This window comes from Haliotis rubra, unplaced genomic scaffold, assembly GCF_003918875.1.
Source record: "Haliotis rubra isolate DU_JTF1 unplaced genomic scaffold, ASM391887v1 Scf638, whole genome shotgun sequence".
Taxonomy (NCBI): domain Eukaryota; kingdom Metazoa; phylum Mollusca; class Gastropoda; order Lepetellida; family Haliotidae; genus Haliotis; species Haliotis rubra.
In genome coordinates, this window is record NW_025767344.1 from 514,754 (window position 1) to 542,278 (window position 27,525).

At 42.3% G+C, this 27,525-nt stretch overlaps 1 long non-coding RNA gene and 2 pseudogenes across 1 annotated transcript; 2 read left to right on the forward strand and 1 right to left on the reverse strand.

Annotated features, from left to right (window-relative positions):
- On the forward strand, positions 1-23,990 carry LOC124256748. Its single transcript, XR_006893076.1, has 3 exons — positions 1-29; positions 3,534-3,536; positions 23,888-23,990. It is a non-coding gene; the product is annotated as an uncharacterized LOC124256748 (long non-coding RNA).
- The window catches only part of LOC124256745, a 61,249-nt pseudogene that overhangs the window by 1,305 nt on the left and 32,419 nt on the right, over positions 1-27,525 (forward strand).
- On the reverse strand, positions 23,669-26,142 carry LOC124256746 (annotated as a pseudogene).

Genomic DNA, 27,525 nt, shown 5'->3' on the forward strand with positions numbered 1-27,525 from the left:
CTTCAATTCTCCAGCTATGTATGTGGCCAGTCAGGCCGTTCTTTCTCTGATCGCTTTCGGTCGTGCGACGGGTATTGTGGTGGACTCTGGTGATGGTGTCACCCACACTGTTCCCATCTATGATGGACATGCCTTACCACACGCCACCATGGGACTTGACATTGCTGGTAGCGATCTCACTGATTACTTGATGAGGATTCTCACAGAGCGCGGTTACTACTTCACCACCACTGCCGAACGAAAAATCGCCAGGGACATCAAGGAGAAGCTGGCCTTTGTCGCCCTCGACTTCGAGCAGGAGATGGCTATAGCTTCCACTTCCTCCTCCCTGGAGAAGAGCTACGAGCTTCCCGACGGTCAGGTCATCACTATTGGTAACGAGAGGTTCCGTTGTCCAGAGATCCTCTTCCAGCCATCCTTCTTGGGTCTGGGACCAGACGGTATCCACGAAACAACATACACCTCCATCATGAAGTGTGATGTTGATATCCATGAGTACTTGTATGCCAACACTATTCTCTCAGGAGGTACCACCATGTTCCCTGGTATCGCCGACAGAATGCAGAAGGAGATCACAGCCCTTGCTCCACCAACAATGAAGATCAGGATCATCGCTCCCCCAGACAGGAAATACTCCGTCTGGATCGGTGGCTCCATCCTTGCCACTCTGTCCACCTTCCAGGAGAAGTGGATCAGCAAGCAGGAGTATGCTGAGTCCGGCCCATCCATTGTTCACAAAAGTGTTTCTGGTGACTGACTTAGAATACAATGGTGACACCTTTATTCACCGTCGCGGACAATATTAGTTGTTATTCGGATCGTAAAGGAAGGTAAAGGGAAGAAAACTAAACTGTCAATTACAACTGATGCATTATACGAATGGGGGATATGAGCTTATCACTGATTATTAGATGTATTAAATAGGTCAGCTCTATCATCGAAGTGACAAAATGTAGACATTCTTTCTTGAATCCTGTGAACAGTGTAATCTGATGCAACTGAGGCTACAGTGAGCACAATATTGGTACAAATCAGGAAATGATTTATTTATATCAGTGATGTCAATGTGCCGCAATATAATGTTAGTTTATGTGAGGCGTAGCATGTCACATGAATGAATTTAGCCCGAATATGTTGCATACATGTAACAAGTACAGAATAATGAAAGCAATTGTAAATCGATTTGTGAAAACTATTTGAATATGTCTTGTATTAATTAGGACTCCTTGCCGCAAGGCAGGAGACCTATTGTTATTGTTAAAGTTTTTATTATTATTTATTATTCCGCCGTATTTTGTACCAGCCCTACAAAGAGCACCGCTGGACAGAATTGCTTGAGAAAATATCAAGTTGTTTGTGCAAAAATCTCAAGGCTGTAGGCCGAATAGCAAAGGGGAGATAATTCAAAATTAATTCAAAAATTTCAATTTCCAAAGCAATAATCTCCGAAACTACAAGTCCAATGACTACCACATTTCTGGACCACCTCTGAAATTTGATTATCTTCAATTTCAACTGCAGGACCCATGGGTCTAGTACGCACCGTTTGGCCGCCATATTGGATTTAAGGAAATTTCACGTTTTTGACGGGTAGGCATTTCCACAATCCATAACTCTGAATGTGTGATGTCTAGAACTTTGCAAATTTGCACATATGAACTATATACCTCAAATATGAATATTCTCGAGCTATGTTGCGAGTTCTTGATTAGTTACGGATATCTAGATTTTTGCTTTTGCTGTTTATGTTTTACTAAAATGTACCTTTAAACAATCACAGCGTCATTACTATTTCAACTACGCAGCTAAGATCTGGCATCATACAGAAACTTAATGGTGAACATTTTTGTTCTTGGGTGCATGTCAAAATGTAAATAGTTTGGCGGCCATATTGGATTTCGGCAGATTCTGGTGACACTACTCTAGAAACAACGTAGCTGCTCAAATTCCGCACAGAAAGACATGAAAATTCGTACTATGTATAAGCGTACAATGCTTAACATTTTGTGTTCTTAGATGCTTATACAAAAATGGGCTGTTTGGCGGCCATATTGGATTGAAAATTGCACACATGGATTTACAAAAACAATCACAGCGTCATTGCTATTTCAGCTACGCAGCTAGAATCTGGCAGCATGCAGTAACTTGATGTGCTTAACATTTGTTGTTCTTTGGTGCATGTCAAAATGTGAATCATTTGGCGGCCATATTTGATTTCGGCACATTCTGATGACACTGCTTTTCATACAGCGTAGCTGCTCAGGGTCTGCATAGAAAGATGTGAAAATCGGTACTATGCATCAGCGTGATACGCTTGACATTTTGTGTTCTTAGATGCTCATCAAAATATGCGTCGTTTGGTGGCCATATTGGATTGAAAACTGCATAAATGCAAAATGGACTCCAAAACGGCATAAAACAGCATCTAGCTCCACTACTATTGACCCAACAGCTTCCATATTTGGTATGTGACTTGGTCATGAGATGGCGATCATTTTTGGGCGGGTCAAAATTCGATATCTTCAGCCGTTTGGCCGCCATCTTGGATTGAAGTTTTTCATTTATCAGGGTTTCCATAGCAACAAAAGTTGAAATCCAAAGAACTTGATTTTTACAGCATCATTAGACACAGTGGAGGGAATCATGTACTAGTATGCAAAATTCCAAGTCTGTATGTTTCATAGTTCCGGAGAAAATGGCTATACAGCATTTTGACGGACAGACATGCGGCCAGACAGCGGACATAAACTCTGTCAAAAAAGAAACGCAACCCCTGTATTTTAGAGATTTTGATCTGAAGTTTTAGGACGACACGGCATTTTTATTATTTAAGACAGAAGTCTGAAATTTGGCAGAATAATAACCCAGATGGGCATGTTTAAAATTGTCATTTCAAAAGTCATCTCACAGACACCAGTTTGTCACCAGGGGGGCGTCTTTCTCAGTATCTCGTATGAGCAGCACGCGCTGCAATCACTGCACGGCATCTCCTTGGACAAGAACGGAGAAGACGCCGGATTCTTTCCTGGGGAATGGCTCTCCACTCCTCCTGCAGTGCAACGGCGAGCTGTTGCAGCGTCTGTGGCGGCGGCTGACGTTGACGTACGCGTCGATCAGAGTATCCCACAGGTGTTCAATAGGGTTCAGGTCTGGTGATTTAGAGGGTCATGGCAAGACATTGACGTTGGAATTCTGCAGAAAGTTCATTGTTGCAAGTGCAGTATGAGGCCGGGCGTTGTCCCGTTGAAAATCTGTGTCTGTTGGTCAATAATCGGGAGAAGGTGAAGCTCTAACACGTGGTTGATGTAACGTTGGGCTGTCAGGTTCCCTGGAACGATCACCAAGTCTGATTTCTGGTTGTATGAGATGGTTCCCCAAACCATGACGCTTTCTCCGCCAAATCTGTCCACCTGTCGGACGCAGATGGGCGCAAAACGTTTATGACGTCTCCTATACAGACGCTGTCTTCCGTCGTGACGTTGCAAAGAAACGTGATTCATCAGAAAACCAGATTCGCCTCCAGTTTTGTAAAGTCCGTATCCTTACGTTGTTGCACCACACCTGAGTCGTCGGCGTCGATGTAGGGGGCGTAGTACAGGTCCAACAACTGGTCTGCAGGCACGTAAACCCGCTTCTTTCAGACGGTTCCTAATCGTTTGAGCTGACACTCTCCTCAAACCTGGTATTGTGTGGCAGTCACGGTTGGTAGTGGCATGCCGATTACGCAGGTGATGGACGGATGTACCGATCTTGAAGGGGGTCGTGATTCTTGGCCTTCCACTTCTCGGGCGATCGTTGGTCAAATTGAAGTTGTTGTAGCGGCTCCAAAGTCGGGATATCGTTGTTTTGTGAACATTTAGGTGCCGATGCAACAGTTCCAAAACTTTCTCCAGCGAACACGACCAATGGCGATATTTCGGTCGGCAGCACTCAATCGTGGCATTTTTAACACAGCTTTTCGGCGACAAATGAATGAATATAATACAAGCACATGGGCTTTTATACACCCCTACATTAACTGCCATTTTCATGATTTGCATGTGTTTTTTTTGTGCGAAGTCACCATGAGGGTCATTTCATGCGTTGTGACGGAATAAGCAATAAAATACACTTATGCGTACAAATGCAGTTGTTTGGATGGTAATCTTCATTAATTACGTGTATCATTTCAATACATTCGAATAAAATTTAGTTTGGAAGCAATAACTTCATTCAAACGAATTTTTCATATCTGAGGACAGGGGTTGCGTTTCTTTTTTGACAGAGTTTATTTGTCACTAAATCTGACCAGCGCGTATGATACATCGGGACAGGGCAAAGCAGAAACACTAATTCCTTTCACCCTAGAGGCAATAACAACGGCGTCTTAGCTCGCCAAAAAAACGTGTTTTTGTCTTGTGACGGACCGGTCTAATGACCTTGACCCCCGTGACCTTGGTGACCTTGACCATTAGAAAGCATTTTTGATTTACTATCAAGTTCCGGGGTCAAAACCCCGAAAAACTACAAAATAACGATGTTGTAATTAGGGCTCCTTGCCGCAAGGGCAGGGAGACCTATTGATTGTTTGTTAAGTTTTATTAGAATCTCCCCTGCTTCAAGAGGCAGGGGCCTATTGTAATTCATAATGTTTTATTATTATTATTATTTATTATTCCGCCGGATTTTTGTACCACTCCTACCAAAAGCACCAGTGGATGGAATCGCTTGAAAAAATCACCATGGTTTCCACGGTGCTGAAGTTGTTTCCGCAAAATCTCCAGGAGTTTCTATGCCCAATAGCAAGGGGCGAATGAATTCAAAAGTAATTCAAAAATTCAACAGCAAAATATCTGCAAACTACTGATCAATGACTACCAAATGTCTTGAGCAGATGCGCAATCAAAATGTCTACAATTTCTCCTGACGGGTCGAGTCGCTAAAATGCACCGTTTGGCCGCTATTTTGGATTGAAGCTTTTGCTGGTGTTTTCCAAAATCCCGACTACTTTCCTCCTAAAATGTGTGCTGCACTGAAACTACAAGAGCTACGGCTTTCAAACTTGGCGTGCTTGGTGTCTATGCGCCTTCCTACACGGGGCATCGTCAAATGTGGCTATCGTGGATATGATGGCCGCGATATTGGACGCTATTTCTGGGAAAAAAGTTGTCTTTCAAAACTACCACGGGCTTCTTTGCGATTTTGTGACAAACCAAACTTAGCACATAGCAACACCTTTAAACGTTTTGAGAACTTAAGTTATTCATTTATTGATGTGCCACCTCTAAAGAGCGCCACGCAAAGTTGCTGATCAAAACATCTGTGCAGCATTAACCACGCGATGAAACACAGCGTATGGTAGCTAAAAGGGAAAAAAAACTATTTGAGACGTGCCCCTAACGAAAGAAGGTGCCAATAGGGACTTCTTTTATATCGTCGACGGCCCAGGGATACATTGCCAGAACGTCGCAAAAGTTTCTCCCGGCACCTCCGGCACTGCACCATGACTTAACATAACATCACCGCCACGGGCTAATTTGCATATCACGTGACCGGACTTTTCTTTGTTTGTAATCAAACGCGCATATTCATAATAAGAAGAGGCTGGACTCACGAAAGCTTTTCGGCGCTCTGTTCATAATGTTTTACGGTATTTGGTTACGATATATTCTTCCACATCTCCCAAAGTAAGGTCTATGACAGTACATATTTAGATAATATCAAACTGGCTGCATCGTTTTGCTCTCCATCAACTTCGATGACAGCATACGTGGAGCAATACAACCTCTGTAAACAAAGCGATCGCTACGCAAATCAAAATAGTGCAGCACATGTTTTTGGATATTTTCTCAGTAAGAAACTAAACAATTCTAGCTAAAGATGTTGAGTTAGAGGTGTAGACCTGTCCAAAAATAAAACAGTTAAAGCAATCTGTACATTATATTGATTGACATTGCAAGATGTGACGAATCGTCACATTTTCTAGGGCCTGGTTGCAGAGATACTGGCGCCATTTTTCTTGCCGCATGGAACTCGAGGAGAGTGAAGTTTCTCCACATTTACTATACGGCAAACGATACCCGTTCAAAACATGCGAGAATCTGAAGAAAAGCGCGGGGACGATTATGGCCGCTTGCAAAGCATGCGACGGTCTAAAGGAAAGCGCAGAAAACGATTACTGCTCTACTTCAAGCAAGGTACTCGCGCTGTTTGTTATCGACTCTCCACAGAGGCGAGCAAGAAGTTGTACACGTTTATTCACACGTGACATAATGGCTTTAAAGGCCATGACTGGAAGGAGTTAAATTGGTGAATTACAGGTCCGAATTTGGTTTTTGATGCCTCACAACATGTCGCAAGTTAGAAGCAAATTATCCAATAGTTGAGTAGCATGTAAAGCAGTCTATTACTTCTGGTAATAAAACGGCCCCCCCCTTAACGAAGTTTTAGGACCAAGTGCCATCCCTGTTATATGAATACTGTTTGGTGTTATAAAACCCCGTTATTGACGCATACTCACCTTGCCTGAAGACCACAAGGGAATTTATCACGCAAATGCGTCCCCAAACATATTTTGGAAACCATAGGAATCTTCGGAATAATAATTTGGTTCCATTGAAAGGAATTTATCAATATCACAGGATATGACGAACAAACGGATTTTGGGCCCCTAACTGCACCAACGGAACACTTTTTTTCAAACTTGCTGCTTGATCTTCTGGGCATGCTTGGTATTCGATTCTGTGGATAGTGCATGTTTATGTCAACCACTTGAAGACCGACTTCTGAAAATGCCGCCACCAATGATCTTTCCGGAATAGTTACTTCCCTTGCTACATGCTTTTTGGATCTTGTGCATACACAGTTATGGGCTTTGATCTCTACAGAAAGTGATCGATGTAATTTTACTCAGGGTGCTTGGCGAGGGACTTGTATTTTTCAGACACAACTGGATTGGCAATGAAGTTACTCGGCGGCTGAGTTTGAAATAGGGTGTCCTACATAATATTTTACAGGGCATATTTCAACAAAAAGCATAAGATAACGCAATTTCGAGACTTTTGATTTGACTAAAATCTTGTGAAGCGCAAATAAGAACCTGGGCCCTGTTTCCTCAAAAGCGATCGTAACCCTAAGACAGACCGTAACTCCTATGCTTTAACATAGACTTACGACAGTCGTTGCACCACAATCGCTTTGTGGGGAACCCAGAGGCCCAGAGTTCAGGCTTATTCTTTTCGTACAAGTCCATGTAATAGGGATCGGGAAGTTGGTCAGGGCTTTGTTGTCGCTTTTGGTTCCCTGACATGGTAATCTCATGTACAGAATCATCACCACCGAGCAAAAGGAACTATTTTACCCAGTTAAGAATAATAACCGACAACCGTATTTCCGTCATGTAAGGTGGGGGTTCATATGTTGAGCGCATTAACTTTACATTCACGTATCGAGTAAACATATTGTTTAATGAAATGATTGTCCTAAAGTAAAAACCCACATCATTTTCTCTGTGTTCATCGGTCTATTTCTTTCGGATATGCGGTAGAAGCAAGTTTAAGGTGGATATCTTCTTTATGAGGGAATGTTTTATTTGAAAACAAGTGCCTTTTTGACACAATAATGTCAGTCAAGCGGGACTAGAATGGTCTTATAATAGACATAGACTTTGCCAAATCATGAAAATAAATGTTTTAGGGATTGAATGCAGTCAAAGCTCCATAAGTTGCGTGTTTGTATAATTGTTGCAACATAAGTAACGGCTAACAAAGAAACGTTGTGTTGCTTACGTGTAAAACGGTGCAATTAATCGCTTACGGGATATGTCGTTTTCAGCTTACTTTGTAACAACTGTAGTTTGTGGGTACAACTCTGTACGTTATACTGTCGAGACATGTAGGTTTCAGCTTATTAATAACTGTAGTTCGTGGTACAGCTTTTGTATATACTGACGATTGCATAGGAAACATACCAGCATGCACAACGCAGCAACGTACGTTCTTTGTAACTATTCAAAGAGTAGACATTAGAGATAGAATTGACGCAAGATATGTAATATATAATAAATAAGCAAAGAAAATGTCATACATGCCAAATGGAAGGGAAACAACATTGGAATGATACACGGCAGCACAAACTGAACAGTTATCAGGATAACTGAAACAATCGTATGTATTTTGTAATTTTGGTCACAACACATTTCTGACAATTATACGCTTTTGGCCTTTGGGTGATTAATAGTGGTTGCTTTAATGTTACTTTGTCTATGCAATATCCGGTCACTAAGAAGCACTTTCTGTGTGCAATGGATGGAGCCGGATTCATCGTGCTCCCTGCTTGCTTTGATCCACATCTGCTGGAAGGTTGACGAAGTGGGAATAAAACTTCCAGTCCAGACGGAATATTTTCTCTGAAGAGGGCGAATGACTACCAATCTTCATGAAAATGCTAGTGCAAGAACGGCGATCTCCTTCTGCATTCTGTCAGCGATTCCCTGGGTACATAGTGCTACCTCAAAGAAATTACAAGTGTTGACATACACAGTCCTCACCCGAATATCAACATCACACTTCGCGATGGAGTTGTATGTTGTTTTCGTGAAACCAGATGATTCCCTTTTAAGAGAGATGGCTGGTAGAGGGCTTCTGGACAGCAGGAACCTCTCGTTACCAATGGTGATGACCTGACCGTCCAGGAAGCTCGTAGCTCTTCTCAAGGAGGAAGAAGTGGAAGCTGTAACCATCTCCTGCTCGAGGTCGAGGGCGACATAAGGCCAACTTCTCTTTGAAGAATATGACGACGTTTCGTTCGGCAGTGGTGGTGAAAGAGTAACCGCTGCTCTGTCAGGATCCTTCGCTCAAGCGATAATTGAGATCACGGCCAGCAAGGTCCAGTCTCATTATGGCATGGGGAAAGGGCGTAGCTACGCCAGATAAAGAACAAGTGTGGGTGACACCATCACCAGAGTCAAAGCACAATACCTGTCGTACGACCAGAAGCGTACAAGACAGAACAACCTGGATTGCCTACGCCGCTAGCTGGAAGTTGAAGCTCTCAGGCTGCGTGATCCTGGGTCATCTTTTTCACGGTTAGCCTTAGGATTGAGGAGAACTCTGTAGGGAGAACGGGATACTCCTCTGGAACCACGGAAACTCGTTATAGAAGAGGATTGGTGCAGATCTTCCGTGTCGTCCTGGTTAACCGAACGATACCGTGCTCGATGGGATGCTTCGGTGTAATGGGATACCTCTCTTGGACTGAGCCTCGTCTCCGGGCATTGGCTGTTTTCTGTGTCGTACCGACCGTCGCGCCCTGTAAAAGTGAGGTGTCGTTTTCTTGACGCCGTTGTCTTCTTTTTCGGTTGTCTTTAACTGGTAATGCGGAAATACCAAGGGCTTAATGCTGGCCGGAATGGTTGTATTATGGGTTTTAGACATGTTCCCCATCCATTGCGAGGAACCAAAGGGTGTGGTGTGACTGGCCAATGTTTTTTACCAATAATCGTTGTCTCGTTGGACTTCAATACACAAGCTGAATGTTTATTGTTATCTCCTATCACTAGCTAGGGTGCTTATCACAGGTTAACTCAAGCTTTATCTGAAGCCGTTTTCTCACCCGGTAGAAGGTCCTCGTGGGAGGCGACTAACTATGGATCGGGATTGCGTAGATTGATGTTCAATGCTGTTGATCATAGGATTAATTGAGCCCAGACTCGATTTATTTACAGATACCGTCCCCATATGGCGCGGAATATTGCTTTGAGAGCGGCGTAACACTAAAGCTCATCCGTTTTTCTAATAACATAGTATGAAACCAGTTTTTCATTACATGTTGCACACAAAGAACTGTTAGAACATAACGTTTGTCTTTGATTTCGGTAAAACTCGCTTCCAGCATATCCCTGCGATAACTCTGTATGCATGATACGGCGATTTCCATATCCGCTATTTGGACATAAAACTTGGCGAAACACATTGACTGGGCAGAGGCTTTTTGTACCCGTTATGTTTACCAATACAAATGCCAAGCCGGATCACTGCGTGAACGCTTAATGACCCCCTTCAATAACACTGGGAGTGTTGGTCGATAAGCATTTGTAGCTGTATAGTTTGCAGAGAGTCTTTGGGATTCGTAGATGCATTCATTGAACGAGATCGGCATGCTCTGAATAATTCCCGCCTTTCGAATTCCCGCTCAGAAATCCGATCGACCGGCTCGTCCTGATCAAACTATGCGAGGGAGTTGGTGCAATATCAAGCGCGGAAATGCACAGCCTGTGTATCCATATAAGAAGACAAAGTACACGGGTGCTCTTTCCTTTCTACGTTTAACCTTTGTTACAGTTCAAAATGTTTCAGTGTTTGTCTTTGTATAGATACCTGAATGAGTTTTGATACTATTTTTGGGAGGGCGCCAGGTGCTGACGCTACAGCAGAACACACACAACATTTTGTGTTCGTGAACGTCATTCAACGTTTATACCAATGCTATACAGTCACACCTCACTCAACTTATATTGGTAACACCTAACTAAAACAAACACCTCACTCGAGAACCTCATTTCTCTTCATTTACAGAGTGGAGTAAAGTGAAGTTTAGGTTTACGCCGCACTCAACAATATTCCAGCTATATCGCGGCAGTCTGTCAATAATCAAGTCTGGAAGAGGCAATCCATTGATCAACAGCATGAGCATCGATCTACGCAACTGGGATACGATTACTGACTGACTGAGTTTACTTTTACGTCGCTTCTCGTAATATTCCAGCAATATTACGTCGGGGGACACAAGAAATGGGCTTTACACATTGTGCCCATGTGGGGAATCGAACCCGGGTCTTCGGCGTGACGAGACTACGCTTTAACCACTAGGCTACCCTACCGCCCCTCGCCTCTTGACATCAGTATATGGTTACTGAAGACTAATTCTAGCCCAGATCTTCGCGGGTAGTTAGACTATGAGCCAACAACCATCGCAAACATCATAGAATAATTACCTGATGTCGTGGGCGGCCCACGATGGAGGGGAAGACAGCTCTTGGGGCGTCATCACCGGCGAACCCAGCCTTACACATGCCGGAGCCGTTGTCGATAATAACCAGCTTTTATCTTCGTCACACATTTTGGCAGAAAGATATGAGGGCGTGTATCACCACTGTTCTGTAAACCACTACACCCGGTCCAGACGGGCGGCTTATATACCTCTATTATCGAAGTCAATGTATCACCCCTCATATGGTATTCAATAGATCGGCAACGTGGTGGTGTTGGTGACGAGCTTCAGAACACACAGTCATATGTTCTCGCCATGTATGGGAAAAGGCCGATATGATGTATTATTGACACAATCCACCCATAGCACAGAGTTTATCCCTGACGGAAGCTACGAAAACACAAACAAATTGCGTCCTTAGATAAATGGTATCTGTGGTCGTGGTTTAGAATTCTCGATCTGGTTCTAGGACACATGTCATGATAACCTCACACAGTAATCTAAATGTTCGAGCTGTTGCGAAGTAATCTAATTATCTCATGGTGACCAAGATGGGAAAACATGAGTTTCATGGACTCGATTTAAGCTTTGCTTTGCTTGCACTGGTGCAATCCAATATTTTTAAAGTGCAACCTAAGTTATTAGTCTAACTTGCACCAGGTGCAAGTCAATTATTGAGAAATAATCAACAATAAATCTAACATTCTAAGCATAATTATGCTAGCTCATTTTTTATCCTAAACGTTGAATAGCTATGGCACCGAAACATTGCTACCTTTAGACACCTCTCGGCTATGACGGCTCTTGTAAACAGCGATCAGCTGTGTGCCGTGTGTTGCTATGTTTCATGGGTACTACATCACGGAAATATGTTTATGTGCACTGAAACCTCTGACGTTTTAACATACAACGTTGCAACTGAAATTTTGCTGGTAACAACTAAGGTTTTATCTGAGGTTGTACCTGGTGCAGGAAATAGGTTAACATATCTTAAATCAAGCACTGGTTTTTTCTGACCCGTATGATCCTTTGACTCATTAAAATCTACAAAATGATTGAATCCATATTGTTTTATGATGATAATTGCTTATTTTAAAACCAACTGATTTTTCATACCAGAACCATGTCTGTACAACCAAGGCCATGGAATGTTTTATGTTGAATTTATTGGTGCATGGGAACATTAAAATGTCATTTTATTGTCTTAGGGCATCATTTCTTTTTAGCCGTATTGCGTGTACCAGAATTCCTGAACGCATCGGGTCGGTCCAGTCGAAAAAAACAAACAAACTAAACAATACCTAAAAAGGTAATAGAGACAAAATTATCCGATTAACGTTCTTGATTCTCATTTATTATTATTCTTATTACAATGTCTCGTATTCTTTGGACTTGTGGCAGTGACTGACTAAAACATTTTAGATAGATAAACATTTTATATAAAGGTAGGTGCATTTTAGGGTCGAGTCGGCGGTGTTGGAATGAACAAAAAGAAGTTTTTGGGGTGTCTGCAATAAATTAGATTGGTCGGGCTGGCGAAGAAACACAAAAATAAAAATGCTGTCCTTCATGGTCAATACGAAGTGTAACTCCACTCGATTGCCAGCACCTCCTCCTCATATCCCCGACAACCTCCTGATCCTCTGAAGGGACAGTCTACTCCATTCCTCATGTAAAGCAGCTCAAACTGGAGGCCAGGTTCTTGCACAGGAGGATCCCTTTGTTACACACAATGACCAATCATGTTTCGTGACATGCTCCAAAGGGTAAAATCAGGGCTCACTCAATCATGAGATATGTCAGGGAGGTGCATAACTAAGTTCTTTATTGTACAGATCATATGTGCCTTATAAGTATTGACAGAACACTGGGAGGTGTGGTACGTCTCTCAGTCTCCACTATACCTTTCTAGCTCTCGTTTGTTTAGACGAAGGAGAACGTGTTGGTGAAAGTCCGTTTACCTTACTATACGATGTTTAACATTACAAACAACAGCACTCAGTAACACATCATTACATTATGTTTAAATTATGCTTAACATAATACACAAGAGCACAGTCTAATTACATATATATAACTGCCTTCCCTTATAGACGATGATGATGATGTGAATTTATTTATTGTACGCTTTCATAATGCATATTTCTGTCGTAAAAGTTCCTTATCGATTGAAATGGTATACAAATTACATTACAACATCAACAAATAGTGGATGGCATGTTTTGCATGTCTGGGTTATTGAGCTTCTGTATCTCACGCCTCAGATATTACAGGGATTGAGTCATGTTGTTGTTTTCGTTTGGTGTAATGCAAGACTTGTGATTGCAGCTGAAAAATGTAACACCTAGGATAATGTCACTATCTAGGCAACATCTGTGCCATGATTATGTCAACATCTGTTACAAAGTTGACTGACATCTAACACAGGCGAGTTGAGTTGAGTTGAGTTGGGTTGGGGTGGGTTGGGGTGAGTGAGGTGAGGTGAGTGAGGTGAGGTGAGGTGAGGTGAGTGAGGTGAGGTGAGGGGAGGTGAGTGAGGGTGAGGTGGTGCAGGTGGAGGTGAGGTGAGGTGAGGTGAGGTGTGGGTGAGGTGAGGTGAGGTGAGGTGAGGTGAGGGGGTGTGGTGTGTTTAACATTGAATTTAGGATTATTCTGATGAGTGTGTGCATGTTTGTATGCATGTGTGAGCGTTGCTTGTTTATTTGTTGTCTGAACCATTGCTGGCAGTTATGCAAGCTAGCTGAGATACTACAGATTAACATGGATACCCCTGCCGACCAGTATACCCTCTCCCGGGCCGACCAGTCCTTGTTATATTCCCATAAAGCCAGCACCGCACAGTGTAACAACCAGCCACCCATGTTATACTAGTAAATTTTTTTTTGATAAATTCAACTCACAAAGGAGGCCCTGTTGCGCTGCCAGCATGGAATACCAGCCTGCAATACCAAAATGGTTGGACCCTGCAACACGTAGAAGAATTGAACATTTGCATGTTGGTTTTTCAGGCCTGAATAGACAAATGATGGTCATGAATTTTCACCTTCTTCCTCCTTTCTAATATAAATACTCATGGCATGATGTTTGTTATTAACCTCAAGTACAATCTATATACTGTCCCTACCTAACGTTCATTCTTCATGCTAATCATTCTTTAGCTATGTACAACAGATGCTACGGATTTGTTTATCAAAGACCCAATAAATAATGAAGCTATCAAAATGCCTCCTGTTTTATATTTTTGAAAACATTTAAAAAACTTCAGTTGTTCTTATGTTGTGACTTTGCTGCTTGACTATTAGTAACATTTATTTATTATTTAATATTTTAAACATCCATCAGCGTTTCGGATAATTTTGAAGATCACGATGATATCTATACTGATACGTCCAGTATAGATGGTACCTAATTACCTTTAGCGGCCACCAAACCCCTGCGGACATGCTTTTCTCGGATGGCGAGATCCGTAGCTGAAGTTGCTCACCACTGGACCAAGAACGTTGTTGCCATCTACGTGTGCTGTGGCGGCCGACTCCCGGATAATGCTGGTTCGGTGTTTGACTGTTATTCTGATTCGATGTAATGAATGTACATATCTGCAGCAGGGCGGTAAAAGACAACACAAGCAAATGACAATTTGTTGCCAAAAGGTTCGACTGGGAAATCAGAGACCATATAATACGATACGTATGGTCTCTGCTGTAATAAATTATACACATGCCAAGACAATGAAGGCCAAACATGATATCGGAGGTATATTTGAGGGGCAAATTATATAGTTCTGTAAACACAGATACATTAGCTAACATAGAACGCACTACCATTAAAGTATAATTTCAAACAAACCGTAATTCGTTTTCTTTTTCAGTCTTTCTGGATTGACCTCATGTAATGTACTTTTATCTATAACAAACATTTATTTGTGAGTCACAACCACATAAAAACTCAAGAAGGCTTATCACGATCCGATATAAAGATGCACATGTTGTTTCTGATGGCAAAACATGGCAGTAAATCATTTAGCAAATACTATTTTCGCTGGTTCACACACTGATTTCTGGACATAAACAAGAGTTATATGTAGTATACGCTAAAGAAACAGGTTCAAATCGATAGAAATCTATTTATCCACTGGTCTGTTCCGCGACGTCCTGATACAACCTTAGCGTAGACCGATTACAGTAAGGTGCGCACCTAGTCTGTTGAGGCCATGACTATATACTCCTCTATGATCAGCTGTTACCAAGTTGTTCGCCAGAGAGGTGGCATGGTCCGCGCGTGTTCCAACAGTTGCCATGCAGTCTTCTATAAATCGCCGAACTTCCTACAGGTACAGCTGGCCATGAATCCGATGCACTACAGTAGAAGAAGAGGTGACATGGCGACTGCCTCCCGCCCGCTGCAGTTTAAAGGTTCGGAAAAGTTTACGCAGCGTTGCCATTTTATCAAAGGGAGGTTAATTCCAAAGTATAAGCCACCTCGTCGTTTGTGAATTGTGAGTGAGTATGGTTTTACGCCGCTTTTAGCAATATTCAACAATATCATGGCGGGGGACACCAGAAATAGACTTCACATTGCATCGGTGGCGAATCGAACCCGGTGCTTCGGGTGACGAGCGAGCACTCTTTAAGTGATATACATACCAAATTACATTAACATACACGAATTGTGTGTATTATGAATATAGTCTATATATACTTTCGCATTCGACGGGTACAGGAGACTATATAATGTATATACGTGACCAATGTAGCCAATATGGCGTTGTTTGAAAGTGTTTCTAGTTATTGTTCCTGAAAACATCATTCACATACACCATTAATTTTTGTATGAGGGAATATGCCATCGGGTGAAGGTGTTGCGAAGTAAGTAAGTGATAGTTTTCATAATTTAATTTTTTGTTGGGGTGTATTTTGAGTGTGTGTGAAAATATGACTCCATGATCTGTTCTGATCCGCCATTGATGCTTGTGATGATTGAGGTATTATGGTTCTATAACTTGTTTCTTTCTTGTTGATCTTAGTATGTGACAAAACTGGAAAGGTGTTTTAGCAACTTTGTCATAGTTCTAAACTTTCTGTTTTGAGGGGTCTGTGACGGTGTCAGTTAACATTCTGTCAATGGCCATGCCATTCCACACATGCAATAAGATATCTGAATTAGTTACTAATTAAAAAATGTCTCCAAAGTAGATTTTTGTAAAAAGGACAGCTGATGTTAACATGTGTTCTACCGATGGTTTTGCGTTCTTTAACATGTTTGGGGAGGGATGGTCATGGTGTATCATTTATTCGTTCATTCATTCACATATGTATTTCTTTCTTTTGTTATTTTTCTTTATTTCTTTCATTCATTCACATATAATTCTTGCTCTTAATTCATTCATTCATTCATTGTAAAATTCCGACTAATACAATACACTGGCTGAAGTACTGTTAAACGCAGCCGAAGTTGCGCTGGTAACGAATCAAGTCACTGTGTGCGTTGGATAACGACGAGGCACAACGCCAATTAGTACAAATGGTAAAGAAAGCAAGCGAGTGACCTGTGAAATATTTTCTCATCTGTACGTGAATTATTGTTTCAATGTGGATTTGGCCATGTATTGATCGCACAAGATGTTGTCGACAGGATTCTTTTTCTAAAATGTTCAAACAACGCTGTAAAGATATATACCAGCAGGAATGGTTCCATGACGTCCATTCTTCAAGTAGTATTAGTTATTATGATGAGTTTAAATCCTTTATCAAACCTGAATTATATCTATCGTCTCTAACATCTATCTATCTAGGTAGTAACTATGTAACTAGAGATGTAATGGCAATGATTTTAAGATAAAAGCTGCAAGGTTTTCTTAACACCCGTATGATCAAATTACCACTTGTGATCATTGTAACCTCACAGAGGATGAATACCATATACTTTTAGAATGCCCTCAATATTCACATGTTTTAAGATATAAATACTTACCTTTATGTCTATAAAGTCAACCATCAAAAAGAAAAGTTTATTGCTGTTTTAACAAAGGATGACGCAACTACTGTACAAGTTAGCCTTACTACACAATATAAATCGCAATGAATCAAATCGTCATAAACTGTATATTTCACTTAACATTGCCTATCTATGGTATACTATTTACGTCGAATTGCATGGTAGCGCTGTCATTGTATACATTGCAATATATTTACATTGTACTGTTGGCCTGCCTGTCTGTCTGTCTGCATGTGTATGTTTAGAGTACCTGTGTGTTCTACTTCAGAAATATGCCTGTTTTAAGTGTTAGCCCACTGAGATACCGTGCCGCAGCTTGGTTGACACATGTCATCGGTTCCCATTGCGCAGATCGATGCTCATGCTGGTGATCACTGGATTGTCTGGTCCATGCCGCAGTATGCCAAACATGGGTGTCCTACTCACCACAAACAGTATACTGACTGCATATGCATGGCCCATGTTTCAGTGCTCGCTTATGCGGACCACGGGGCGGTAATGTATATAATTTCAGATGAGAAATGATATTTTTGTTTATGATTCAGATTGATTTGATAAGACTGTCGGAACTACACAGTATGTTTGTAATGCAGATTACACCGTTGACGGACATTGTGATGACGTCACAACAAAGAACATGTCACTGGTATGCCATTTTTCACATCGTTTCTCAAAAGCAGGCACTGGCTTCCACCATATAAGGAGTAAAGCGGCGGTCACATCTTACAAACTCGCGGGTAGTTGACCGTAGTGGGGCATGAACCTAGCAGAACGTATTATACCCGTGTTTGACAGTAGTAAAAACGTAAGTTAGACGCATTTAAGCGTAGTTCAACGTAGATCGCCGTAGCTCTGACCGTACTTTGAACTTCAGCAAAACCCATGATTTGGCCGTGTTTAGACAAACAATTTTTCAACATGTTCCAAAATATCTCTGCGGTTAACTTGAATGCCAAGACCTTACTGTTACCGCAGTTTGAACGCAGTTGACCCTAGTTTCCAGTGGACCGTATCGTCCCTACTGCACCGTTGTGTTGACCGTTCTACTCCGTGGTAACATGGCACTACGACCAAACTACGGTTTCACTACGTTCATCACTACGGTCCAGTAGAACAACGTTCATGACCGTAAGATATGACCGCGCCCTCAAGTACCCCGCAAATCCAAACTTCGTGGAGAATGCAGCATGGCCTACCCTCGTGTCTGAAACTCCATCTCCATAGGCGTATCCAGAGAGGTGTGTGTGTGTGTGTGTGTGTGAGAGAGAGAGAGAGAGAGAGAGAGAGAGAGAGAGAGAGAGAGAGAGAGAGAGAGAGAGAGAGAGAGAGAGAGAGAGAGAGAGAGAGAGAGAGAGAGAGAGAGAGAGTGAGTGTAAGTTAGTGTGTGTGGTGTGTGCGCACCTCCTCCTTTGTCCTGAAAGTTTATTAAATGACCAGTTAAACAGTGAAATGAACTGTGCACCTTTTTCTCAAAAGCTGTATCCGCTGTATATTTATTTACTGAATATTAATACATTTTCGTATGTTGTCAGAGGAAGCATCGGAATTACTGAAGGTAGATACTTTTTATGAAATGTAGACTTACATTTAAAATTGAAAAGAAGTAAAATTGTAAACAATAGCTGAGCGGTTTTAATCAGTATGTCACTGTGACCATTTGTCAAACCGCTGGAAGCGTTCGTACAAGCTGTCAACATCATGTATCGATAAATTCACGTCGCACCGGTCCATTACAGGAAGTTTGGGACTACTTCTGTACACTTGCCGGGGCTGAAGTCAGGCATGTTCCACGAGCAGGATATTGATATCAGGGCAGTTACAAGTGTTACATTAATTATTCCCTTAAATTATATACACAAAGAACTTACTTAAGCATCCCCTGGCATATCTCACGATTGAATGGGCCCCGATATTAATCCTTTGGATATGATTGGTCGTCGTGTGCAACATAGGGATCCTCCTGTACAGAGCCTAGCCCAATCGGAATCTGCTTTACACGAGGAATGGCGTGCAGACTGCCCTTCAGAGGATCAGGGAGGCTGTCAGGGGGATATGAGGAGGGAGTACTGGCCGGCATGATGCAGTCACATGGAGGTGACACTCGGTACTGACCTTGAATCGTGTAGGACACGCAAAATGACATTTTGAATGCTCACATTCACCAATAACCATGAATCATTTCAGGGCCATACTTGTACAGACATGCTTTTGTTTGAAAATTAGTTTTTTTAAAAAAATTAGCATTTATCATCATAAAATCAACATGGATTCCAATCTATTTGTCGTTTTTTTAATGAGTCAAAGGATCATACGGATCAGAAAAACTCATATTTTTCCATCGTGGTCACCACGGGAAGTTTTATGTATGTGTCGAAAACCTATCATTGCCAAAATAGAGGTGGTGCTTACTAAGTTCTTTGTGTATATATCCTGAGTATACACGGTGGGAGATGTTGGGTATGTGTACCGGCATTCGTGCGTTAGATGAGTCAAATCTCATTCCACTTCTCAGATCTCTCTAGGCGTGCTACCAGGCAACACACCAGCCAGAGAGACCATTACTGCTGCATTCTTCAACAGTCAGAGATAATACACTCACAGCCTCACAATCGGCTATGGTTATGCCAGAGAGACCATCAGTGTTACGCTCTCCAACAGTCAGAGAGACCATCACTGTTACACTCTCCAACAGTCAGAGGCCATCACTGTTACACTCTCCAACAGTCAGAGAGACCATCACTGTTACACTTCTCCAGTCAGTCAGAGGCCATCACTGCTACACTCTCCAACAGTCAGAGAGACCATCACTGTTACACTCCCCAACAGTCAGAGACCATCACTGTTACATCTCTCCAACAGTCAGATGGAGGCCATCACTGTTACACTCTCCAACAGTCAGAGAGGCCATCACTGTTACTCTCCAACAGTCAGAGAGACCATCACTGTTACACTCCCCCAACAGTCAGGAGAGAGACCATCACTGTTACACTCTCCAACAGTCAGAGAGAGGCCATCACTGTTACACTCTCAACAGTCAGAGAGGCCATCACTGTTACACTCTCAACAGTCAGAGAGGCCATCACTGTTACACTCCCCAACAGTCAGAGAGGCCATCACTGTTACACTCTCCAACAGTCAGAGTGACCATCACTGATACACTTCTCCAACAGTCAGAGCGACCATCACTGTTACACTCTCCAACAGTCAGAGAGACCATCACTGTTACACTCTCCAACAATCAGAGACCATCACTGTTACACTCTCCAACAGCCAGAGAGGCCATCACTGTTACGCTCTGCAACAGTCAGAGAGCATCACTGTTACGCTCTCCAACAGTCAGAGACCATCACTGTTACACTCTCCAACAGTCAGAGAGACCATCACTGTTACACTCTCAACAGTCAGAGAGGCCATCACTGTTACACTCTCCAACAGTCAGAGAGACCATCACTGTTACACTCTCCAACAGTCAGAGAGGCCATCACTGTTACACTCCAATAGTCAGAGAGACCATCACTGTTACACCCTCCAACAGTCAGAGAGACCATCACTGTTACTTTCTCCAACAGCCAGAGTCAAACAAATGAATCACCAAGGCGGCAACCTCTTATATACGTGTAGGAGCTTTATTATGTGAATATATTCGCAAGACATCCTATATACCTGTATACTTCTCCTAAAAAAAACCGAATCATGAAAATAGCAATTTCATATAGCAATGAATTAAGCAAACGTGATTAATTTTACAAAAGGTTTGCTCTGTTTATGGTCCTATGGTGTTTATGTTTTGAAACATCACAACAAAACGCACCATCCGTAAAAAACCCGTATTTAACAGCATGATTTTCAATTTCGGCGTGTAGTGTCACAGAATACATAATTCATATGCAATGCACGTGAAAGTTGGGGATCAGATAGTCGCAATGATGGGTATAAAAAGGTTGATCGCTGTCTGTCGATTATTCACCGTATTATTGGGGATATTGTTGACGAACGTAAAATGCCACGTCTAAGTGAAGCCAACCATCATATCGCCATTGGTTTGTTTGAAGCTGGCCAGTCTCAACGTGCAGCCGTGCCCGACGCATGAATGTTCACCAAAGCACCATTTCACGGCTCTGTGAGAGATATCGCCGGCAGAATTCGGTAGCAGATGCCCCTCGAAGTGGGCGACCTCGAGCGACCACTGCGTTGCAGGATCGCTTCATCCGGGTACATCACCTGCGTCATCGAACAGCTACGGCGACCAGTACCGCTCGAAAAATGTCTACGCATTGAGGAGGCTTTCTGCAGAACCGCCAGGAACAGGTTGAGAGGCTGGTTTACGTGCCAGAAGACCTTATTTTGTCCCTGTGCTTCCACAACAACATCGTCGACATCGAGGTCAATGTTGCACCAACGTTCAGGCCTGGAACCCACCGAATTGGCGTAGAATCTAGTTCAGTGTTGAATCACGATTTCTATTGGAACGACGCGATGGAAGAATGCGGGTGTACAGACGTCGACGTGAACGTTTCGCCGACGCTTGCGTTCCCCAGGTGGACAGATTCAGCCGGGGAAGTGTTAAGATGTGGGGGGAATTCACCTGCCGTAGGAGAAGTGATTTGGTGATGATCCAGGCCAAACTGACAGCTCAACGGTACTGTGACGAAATCATACGCCCACACCTCCTTCCAATCATTGATCGCCAGAGGGAGTTGTTTCAACAGGACAATGCCAGGCCCCACACAGCACGTCACACTAGAGACTCCCTCCAGAACCACAACATCAATGTGCTCCCCTGGCCCTCAAGATCACCGGACTTAAACCCGATCGAACATCTGTGGGTTGCCCTGGACAGACGGGTGCGACGCCGTAACCCTCAGCCCCAGAAACTTAAGCAACTCGCACAGGCACTACAGGCAGAGTGGGCTGTGATTGGGCAACACGAGATTCTGAGACTTATTCGTTCGATGCCGAGGCGATGCCGTGCAGTTCTGGATGCCCACGGTGGTCACTCGAGGTATTGACTTCAGCGCCACCACACGTCTCCATGTGACACTCAAACTGACTTTCCTCGAGTTGGTGCCAAAGACGGATAAGTCTGCATTCCCAGTGTGCAATTTTGCTATATTTCATTGACTCATAACGCCTACAAGATGTTTCAAAATAAACATAAAAAATACAGTTGAAATTCCTACATGCGTTTCTTTTTGGGGAGAGTATATATTGAGTAATCAATCTTGTCTTTCAAATATGAGCCAAAACCCATTAAGGAGAATATTTTATTTGGATGACATGTACTTACTTTGCCACAAAGGGGGTCAGACGGGGATCAAGAATACACACCGCTGTCGCCTCAGAAGAGATAAACAACTAAGATGTGAAAATCATAGTTATCACAGCTTCAGTCGTGGAAGCAATTATAATGACGTTAACATGGTGAAACTCAACTCACTCATACTGAGTCTGTGTTTGTGTAACAGTTATCCGTTATCCAGTTGTGGATTGATAAATTAAACTGGTAATGATATTAATAATGAGAATATTTATAACACGTCTTTTCCAGGCTAGATATCCTGCTCAAAGCTCACAATCTGATCTTCATTACCCCGTATAACCCATGCTGCCTGTTAGGCGCTAGAAGGCTAATAGTCTCACGACTTATTTCACCGGGTACCCATTTTTTGCTGGGTGAACAGAGGCAATTTTGAACAAACACACTTGCCCAAGGTGAGATCGCATGTATCACATGTGCTTCGTTGTGGGGGAGGACTGAAGTCCCAGAATCTCTCAGGTTACCAAACACAGTCATCCATCTAAGGACTCTCCGCGCCCAACGTTGCTTAACTTCAACTGAGAGGACCACACACCACCACTAATAGCAATCAGAGCTACATATAATCTGTTCATCTGCATAAAATACCCAACATAAATGACATAGTCGTTTTGTGTTGCTTAGATATAGATACGTAACGACAACGTCATAATTACCCTATATCACTATCGATGGTTCGACCTACGCCAGCAATACCCTTAGACTATAGAGTTCCTTTTATATAGGCACAAAGAAAGTTATCAATACCAACTGAGAAAGCCAACATGTGAGAAAAGATTAAAACGCTCAAAACATTATAGAGAACCCTAAGCACCAGGTATTTGTCATTTCAATATGAAAACAGTTGAAACAACTTGAAGAACAGTAATTGATAGGGGTAATCTCAATGTCCGAAGGTGTTTGCTTGAATGCCACCGTCGTATCCAGTGTCGGCTCCTAAACACACTTTTTGTGAACAATGGATGGGCCGGACTCATCGTACTCCTGCCTGCTGATCCACTTCTGCTGGGAGGTCAACCGGGGGGCAAGAATGGAGCCACCGATCCAGACAGAGTATTTTCTCTCTGGAGGAGCGATGACCTTGACCATCATTGTTGGTGGAGCGAGGGCTGTGATCTCCTTCTGCAGTCTATCAGCCATTCCTGGGAACATGCTGCTACCTCCTGAGAGAATAGTGTTGGCATATAAATCTTTACGGATATCAACATCACACTTCATGATGGAGTTGTATACTGTGGCCTGGATACCGGCTGATTCAATACCCATGAGTGATGGCTGGTAGAGGGCCTCTGGACAACGGAACCTCTCGTTGCCAATAGTAATGACCTGACCGTCGGGAAGCTCGTAGCTCTTCTCCAATGAAGAGGAAAAGGCAGCCTTCTGCATTTCCTATTCATAGTCAAGCGCAACATAGCACAGTTTTTCCTTGATGTCCCTGACGATTTCTCGTTCTTCAGTGGTGGTGATGGAGTAGCCACGCTCAGTCAGGATTTTCGTAAGGTAATCAGTTTAGATCACGACCAGGTCCAACCTGATAATGGCATGAGGAAGGGCGTAGCCTTCACTGATGGGAACCAGAGTCCAAAACAATACCCGTGGTACGACCAGAGGCGTACAGAGACAGAACAGCCTGTGTGGCCACATACATAGCTGGAGAGTTGAAGGTCTCGAACATGATCTGGGTCATCTTTTCACGGTTGGCCTTGGGGTTGAGGGGAGCCTCTGTCAGGAGGACGGGGTGCTCCTCTGGAGCCACACGAAGCTGGTTGTAGAAGGTGTGATGCCAGATCTTCTCCATGTCGTCCCAGTTGGTGACGATACCGTGCTCGATAGGGTACTTGAGTGTGAGGATACCTCTCTTGTACTTAGCCTCCTCGCCAACGAAGATTTCCTTCTGTCCCGCAGTCTTGAAAGAAAAATATATTTTGGTGTCACATGATTTATTATTTTTTACACATATATTGAAAGCTGTCACCAATCATATTTTCATTTTAACTATAAGTTACATTCCACTATAATAGATAATCGCATTAATCTTGAAATATCCACTCGTGAACTTTATCAGAGTGCCAAGAGGGATTTCTAGAAGAATGCTCTACTACTGACCATACATTTACTCTCAGTAGCAATATCCATAAGTATCTGTGGCAGACGTTTTATTATCTATTCGTAAACATTAAGGAAGCGTTTGATTCCGTTAATAGATCCAAACTGTTATATGACTTACTACAGTCAGGTATACATGGCAAACTCCAACGTCTTTTGCGTAATATGTACTCCAATGTGAGAGCATCTTTTAGAACCAGTAAATTCCAAATGAGTGATGTATTTGATGCATGTGTGACAGTGCCGGAGTGAGACAAGGCTGCATTCTACCCCCTGTACTTTTCTTCTTATATGTTGAAGAATTTCCTTAACGGAAATGTTATCGAATCATTCAGAGACCTTTCATTATTGTTATTTGTAGATGATGTTGTGCTTTTTGCCGATTCAATTGTCCAGTTACAATGCAAGATAGCTACTCAAAATGGATATTGTTTGAAATGGGGTTTGCACACAGATATCAGTAAAATTAAAGTAATAGTATTTTAAAATGGTGGTAGAATTTCTAATAGTGAAAAATGGTTCCTTAATGGCCAAGTATTGGAGGTGGTATCATATTACAAATGTTTAGGAAAATATAATCTTACATTTTCTTGCTAAAATATATTTTCCAGAGCCTGTGAAACATTAGCTATGCAAGCTGAACGAGCTCAGCATGTTATAAAGCAATCCATAAGTAAATATACAGAATTACCGATCCACGCATCATTTAAGCTGTTTGATGGAAAAAATTCAACCAATTCTGTTGTACGGTTCTGAAACATGGGGCATTAACATAAACAAGAATATTGAAAACGTATATTCAAAGTTCTGTAAGTATTTGTTACGTGTTGGCTACAGAACTGCGAACAAGGTTATTTTACCTGAATGGGGACGTTTTCCACCATTCATTAATGCCCGATGTCGGGTAATTTCGTACTGGTTAAGATTGATGACACAGCCAATTTCACGATGTACAAGAAGTAGTTTGGAAATGCTTAAAACATTAGATGATACTGGAGATACTAACTGGGTTTCCTTCATTAGAACTATTCTTTTTAGTCATGGCTTTGGAAATGTGTGGCTCGCTTAGAATGTAGGCAATAGGAATATTTCATTCACCGTGACGTATTCTAGCAGATACAAAGACATTATCAAGAAGACTGGTATAATGAAATAATGTTATCAACTTGTGTCAGCTTCTATTCAGAATATAAAGATTGCATTAATACAGAGGTTTATCTTTCTGAGATTATATCAGCACAACGTAAACGTACGCTTACTAAATTTAGATGTAACGCTCACAACTTCAAAGTTCAAGCGGCACGATTTACGAAAACTGTAAATGTAATAGATACTCAATGTCCATTTTGTAATCTATTTGAAGACGGTAAATGGGTATTTACTGATTTATAGATGTTCCTATAATTCGCAAATTTACAGGTTGCGCATAAATTCACTGTTAAAATTTTACACATGTACTATTGACCTCTAGGCCACTTGTATAAATAAAAATCTGTCTGTCTGTCAGATGTAAATCTTTTTGAATATCAGTTTTGAACGAACCCTGTTTTCAATAAAATCGCCTAACTGATATCTTCCCAACAAACTTGTTAAATTGTCCTATGTCAACATGACACTAGCAGAATTAAGTGTAATACCTGATGATGACCCACGACGGAGGGGAAAACAGCTCTTGGGGCATCATCACCGGCGAACCCGGCCTTTACAGTGCCGGAGCCGTTGTCGAAAACCAACGCGGCAAATTCGTCGTCACACATTTTGATAGAATAGTGTAGAAGCAAGTATCGTTCCTTGTTGCACGCCGGCTGGTGACTGAATGACTCTGCATCCTCCACAGCTGTATTTATGTGCGCCGATCAAAGCACTTCTCGGGAGCCAACCACAGCTTTCTTATTATTGTACAGGCATTCTAGGCCAATTTAGCACTCAACTTGTGACAAATTGTAACAGAAATGTTTTCACCACTGTGAATTTCTATGAGGTCCCTAGAAGACTATACCAAAAGTCCTAAGGAATCCCAGCATAGGAAATTTGTTAAAATTGCATAAATCCAATATGGCCTCCAAATATCAATAATTAATAATATATCTGCTCTAAGAAGACACATTTGAACGATTTAAGTTTTGAAACCGGAGTTTTGGGCAGCAAGGATTCACGTAATATGTTGTAACATGGTTTGCTTAATAATTCATTCCAAAATATCCAAAATGGACGCAAAAAATCGAAAGATTCCCACACTTATGGCATTAAAACATGACATGTGCGTCATTTTACGTTCGCATACACTCTATCGTCTCCACCGTGGCCAAGAGGGTCCACATATGACGACATGCATGCTACATACGTGACAAAGAAGTATGGTGCTGCCGCTATTGTCTTTGATGGTCTTACACAAGAACCCACAACTAAAGATGTTAAAAAACTGCGAAGAGCAGGCGCTTGCCTAAGTGTGACAGTACACTTCACCGGTGAAATGATCATCCAGTCCAAGAAGGAAGAATTCCCTCAACAATTACCTCAGTGACGCACTAGAGAGAGCTGGTTGCAGCACTGATCATGCTAAACATAATGTGGTCGTCCCCATCGTTGAAACAGCCGTTTCTTCTGCCAAAACAAGAGTCACGGTTCCAGTCGGAGATGAGACAGATCTGCTATTGCATCATGCTGAAATGAATGCGCATGAACTGTTCGTCACACCAGAGTTTAAGAAACCGTCATAAGCAAAACGCTTGTGCTGCATAAAACAGTCCAAGGAGTTGTTGGGTCCAACAATTTATGAAATCCGCTCTTCATCCACACCATTTTAGGTTGTGACACAGGTCTAGCATTAAAGAAGGTGACACAGTATGTTATTTTCACTGATCAAGCTAAGTTCTTCGATCAAGAAAGACACTTATCCAGAAACGATATAATTGCAGCAGGAGAGAAAGCTATAGCTTCATTGTATGGCGGTGTCAAGGAAGAAACGCTTGATTCTTTAAGATGCATTCGTTTCTATGACAAAGTATCCAAAAGTACTTCTCCTGTGGAACCACAGACTCTTCCACACCAATTGGGAAATAAGAAAGGAGAGGGTACTCGTCTCAATGATATCATGGTTCGATACAGGAGGGGTATTGTGGTGCAATGTGGAAAAGTCG